At 31.9% G+C, this 5416-nt stretch overlaps 1 pseudogene; it reads right to left on the minus strand.

Annotated features, from left to right (window-relative positions):
- Positions 1 to 686: 686 nt before the first annotated feature.
- On the minus strand, positions 687 to 1262 carry LOC149233354 (calcium-binding protein KIC pseudogene; annotated as a pseudogene).
- Positions 1263 to 5416: the final 4154 nt, after the last annotated feature.

Genomic DNA, 5416 nt, shown 5'->3' on the forward strand with positions numbered 1-5416 from the left:
TTCAGCTAAACATTTTCCATTTTTGTTTTAATATAAGAATTCTGAGCTAAATAGATGTAAAACCATCCCTGGAAAAACATTTCTTCTTTTTCAATTTAGATAGATGTAAACTCTCTTACCATTTCTGAATGTACCAAAAAATCTTCTACGGGAAAAGATAAAAACATAAATAAAAAGATTTTTTAAATAATTTTCTTAAATGTTTTTTAAGTTAAGCGTAAAATCTCTTCCGCTAAACATTTTCATTTTTTGAGCTTAACTGGTGAAAAAGATAAAAACATAAATAAAAAGACTTTTCAAATAAATTTTTTAGGTGTTTTTTAAGTTAAGCGTAAAATGTCTTCCGCTAAACATTTTCATTTTTTGAGATTAACTATTGTTTTAAGATTAAGAAACATTTTTCCTTTTAAGATAAGAATTTTAAGCTAAATAGATGTAAACCATCTCTTAAAAAATATTTATTTTTTCCAATTTAGATAGGTGTAAACACTCTTACCATCTCTGACCGTTATAAAAAAAATCTCCTACTGACCGTTATAAAAAAAATCTCGTACCCGGAAAGATAAATAAAAGGACTTTTTAAATAATTTTCTTAAATGTTTTTAATTTTTTGTGTATCAATTTTTTTTAAATAAGAGGAATGGGTAATATTTCCGATCTCAATATAAGAATGAGTTCGAAGTGCTTTAATTCCCATGTTATTTTCGGATTTTCATACACAAATGATATATAAATCTACAGCAAGTAACGAATGAATGGGCAAGAGAGCGAGCTAAGCCAATTCTTTTTCCCAACCCTCAATTAAGGCTTGCACACAGCTATCAAAATCAAAGGTATGGACCATATCCATGGCTGCCTTTTCTAACCACTTTTGAGCCTCCGCCATGAAGGACGGACTCAATCTGATCATGAGAACGCAGAATTCGTTCACGTCCACAGCCCCGTCGCCGTCCAAGTCGCCTTCTTCTATCATTGCCCGGAGCTCCTCGTCTTTCATGGATTCCATGCCCAACAGCGGAATGTGCTTCTTGAGACTATGGAACGTGATGACGCCTGTCTCCGCATCCGCCAGGACACGGAAGGCACTACACATCTCATCCATTAGGCTCTCTTCCCCTAATTTCTCTGCCATCACCGGCAGGTAGTCCTCCAACACCACACTGCTTTCTTCTTCTTCTCTTATTCTTGCCATCATTGGTTCAGGAAAAGAATCAACTGCAACTACAGGTAAAAATGTAATGCTGGGTACCTTCACCGGAAGAGAGAGGCAGAGCATAGGATAGAATGGAAGTCAAATATGGAAGGGCTATTTAAAATACCCCAAGAGTATCCAGTGACAGAAAACAAACAACCATAGAAGCGTACGTGTCACTGCAAACATCAGCCAACAACGCCATCGAAGTTTCCCGGAGTCGAGAAATGACATTCATCCTTAGGACCGAAGAAATGTGGTAGGGCCCACGCCCTCGAAATGAGGTCGCTGCAAGTGGGTCTCGTCTATTCAATAAGATTGACACGGGGCTTCCGCGACATACAAGTTTACAATCCATCCAAACCAAAAGTAAATGTAAATATTTTACCTACATTCCATTTAAACCAAAAATCAATGTAAATGTTTTACAGACCGAACAATTCAAACGAAAAGCCCATGTAAATATTTTTCAGGTTTGTAACAAGATAACCGACCAATATAAATTCTTCTAACCAAATCTCAGAGATAAGTATTCAAGGAGGGCTTGGTAAAGGAAATAATGTTACGTAGTGAGCGATGACCTTTTTTTTTCTAATTAATATAATGATGCAGTCGTTATTGTGTGAGTTTTTTTAAAACATATTTTATTATTAATAATCTGAATACTTGAAGATGATTTTGGTGGGAATCTAAATGTTTGAGCTTTATCTCCTTCAATATATAAATCTCAATTTTTTTTTCCATTTCTTCGGGCTCATGTTATGTTTAATCAAGAACATCGTTAATTTATAAATATTATATATTTTATTTATATTAAATTAGGATGTTTTTAACTATCTCAATTTTTTTTTCCATTTCTTCGGGCTCATGTTATGTTTAATCAAGAACATCGTCAATTTATTAACTTTCTAACTATATAAATAAAAGCACAATTTAGCATAACATAGGCTTGAATTACGTAAACGAGAGTACCAAAATATGCCACTTCATGCGTACTATAGACAAAAAAGTAAGAACTGATCGCGAAAGCGCGTCTATATGCTTGAACCCCGTGTAACAATTATACATTCTAATTACTCATAAATATAAATTAAATTAAGAACTCGTTACGAAAGCAAGTGGGTATGGTCTTCGAACGTGGGTTAACAATTTTATATTTTAATTACACATATTAATATTTTTAGCCGAAGGTTTCTTTGGTGGATGAGGATAAAGATATGTTGATTTTTATTTTTTATTTTTTTAATCTATCTTTTATATTGATTTTTAAGAAAATATGTTCATATGTGACCAACTATAATGTGTTAGAAAAAATATTAAATTGCGTTGAATTTTTTAACATATGTTGACCAACCATAATGTGTTAGAAAAATTATTAAATTACGTTGAATTTTAATAAATTTATATTTAAATTTGATATTAGTTGTTTGTGTTAGAGAGTTTATTAGATTACGTTGAATTTTAATAAATTTAAATTTGATGTTGGCTAACCAGATTTCAATAAACCGCGGGGGCCGACCATACACTCTTCCCCCATTTTCTCTCAGGGGGCTAAGAGAAGCAACACCGGGGGCTAAGAGAAGGATGACTTCGCGCCCACAAATGGGGTCGTGTGGTAAAAACGCCATATTCAGAATTGACTAAAACGCAGGCGCCAACCATACCCGAGAGTGTAGTAAAAACACCATTATCTGAAAATTTCCAAAACATCTCCCGCTCCGCTCTAGGTGGCGTGCAGTTCGGTGGGACCTCGTGGCCATTTCATGTCTTGCATTGCGATATTTACACGTGGCATAAATTGAGCGGTCGATATTCGTTCCGTGATATCAGTGGTGGGCACCGAATCTCAACGAAGGGTTCAGTCACATCAAACCCTTATGTAATTTGAATCGTTAAATGCAATCAAGAATACGAAGGATTGATACCTTACCTTGTAAGAATACGAAGGATTGTAAGAAGGAATTTTTAAAATGGTATACACCTTATTTCAATTTTAATTCTTTTTCCATGAACTTTGTACAGCTCTTCACATTATAATTTTAATAATATTTTAATTACCATCCATTTCGAGTGGGTCGGAAGGTTTAGTCAACTCAAGCTTTCAACTTTATCCACATATTTAATAAATTCAAACTTTCAACTGTGTCAATTATATTAATATTTTTAATATAAGTGTGATAATTTATTTTTAATGTAATTGTCTTTAATATAATTGTGATAGTTTATTGTAAAAATAGAAAACATAAAAGCGGATGCCATGATCTTCAGAAAAAATAAAATAATAATCTCACTCATTTTAAAAAAGAAGGTAGAGAAATGGGTATAATCTTCGACCCCTTGTATATTCTAGTTACACATATATAAATTAAAGTGAGAACTCGAAGCGCGTGTGTAACAAGTTTTATATTATAATCACATAAATATAATTTTTTTTTTTATTGTGAAAATAGAAAGTATGAAAGCGGACGTCAAGAGCCCGATCTTCGAAGGAGGGACATGTTCAGAAAAGCCAGTTTAATCTCACAAATTTTAAAAGGGGAGGTGGCGAAGAAGTGCATTATTGTGGGGAGAGAATTCGTAAATTCAATAAAGAATGTGTTATGATACATGTTTTTATTTAAATTCGTATATAATATTTAAAATAATAATACATAAATAATTTTTAAATTTATAGATGGTATTTTTACGATTATATTTTTAATTTAAAAGATTGAAATAGAATATTTAATTTAAGATTTATTAATTAAATATATATAATATTGATTTAGTCGGTGAGAGTTATTAATTAAATATAGATAATATTGATTTAGTAGGTGGAATTATTCAAAGATTTTGACCTCGTAATCTTCTTTAAAAATATCTTAATAATATATCCAATTACTATTTATTTAAAATAAATACAAATAATTTTCTATATCATTTTATTTAAAAATATAAAATATTTATATATTAGTTAATTATTTTAAATTAATTTGAAATTTAAAAAAATTATTAAATATTATTTATATAATATTGCTTATAATAATTAATGAAGTTATAATAAGGATAATGAGAAACTTAGGTTAGCATTGAAATTTTTGCTAGATTCAAACTCCTTTTTTTACCTAAAAAAGTGGTCTCTTTGCTACAACATTAGTCTATTCAAGTGAGAAATATGGGATTCATCGACATGATAATTTTTGTTCATTATTGTATGAGTAACATTGCATTGTAAAAATATTATATAGAAGGTGCCACAACTCTGCAATGGGTGGGGGTTATCAGTAAAAAATGCTCTCTCCAACTTGTAAGTACCTCTAAAGCCTTAAGTAATGAGACCTATATAAGCCCCCCAACACATAGAGTTGATTCAACTTAGTATTCAATCCAAACAGGTTATAGATGAATATCACAATTTGAAAATTTTGCCACCTACCTGTAGAGTTTTACTCTTCCATAAAACTTAAGATTATCCCTATTTTGTGGAGCTTTGAACTTATGGATGTATAGAATTTACTTTATGTAAAGAAATCTCTGTGTTGTTAGACTCAAAATTTGCATTCCATGAAGCATAATTGCCTTGAAAATATTTGTCTCACCTTTTGAATTTTGTATATTGTAGAAGTAAGTAGTCTTTGGTTCAAATCTCAAGGGGAGACATTGAGCCTACAACCTATTTGTAGCAAATTAAAATCAATATATGACAAAGGTTTGATTTATATAGATTTAAGGGCTTTTTGAAAACAATGCATATTTGGTATATTGACCCAAAAATGAAAATTTGAGTATCTCATTGAAGTTGTATGCAACTATCATGATATGTGTATACTCTGATCCACTTAGTTTTAAAAACAATATTATTCATTGCCACTCGAGGGATCATTTGTAGGAAAGACATTAAATCATGACTTTAGATTTTTCTTTGTGATAGTAAGAGTGGAGACTTTTCCTAAATGGGGTGGGAAGCGAGGCGAAAGGAGATGAGGGGGAAACTCACTATCACCCCATGCATTAGATGGGGGCGACGTGGCCACCACCCTCCCTCAAGTGGAAGTGACATGGTTGTTAATTTCCACATCAGCAGGACAACTTGAGGTAGTTAATTAGTGTGACATGGCCCTTGTCACTTAGTTAGCTCGGGAAATTCGAGTTAGAGGGTTTGGAGTTCAGTTATGCATGTGTGATTTCTAGATTTTAGCAATCTAGTTGAATTTTTTTTAGTTGTATTCAGTTAACTGACCTCTA

The sequence above is a fragment of the Pinus tabuliformis genome, chromosome J, assembly GCF_031772625.1.
Source record: "Pinus tabuliformis cultivar Carrire ecotype Pingquan chromosome J, CPIR1, whole genome shotgun sequence".
Classification (NCBI taxonomy): domain Eukaryota; kingdom Viridiplantae; phylum Streptophyta; class Pinopsida; order Pinales; family Pinaceae; genus Pinus; species Pinus tabuliformis.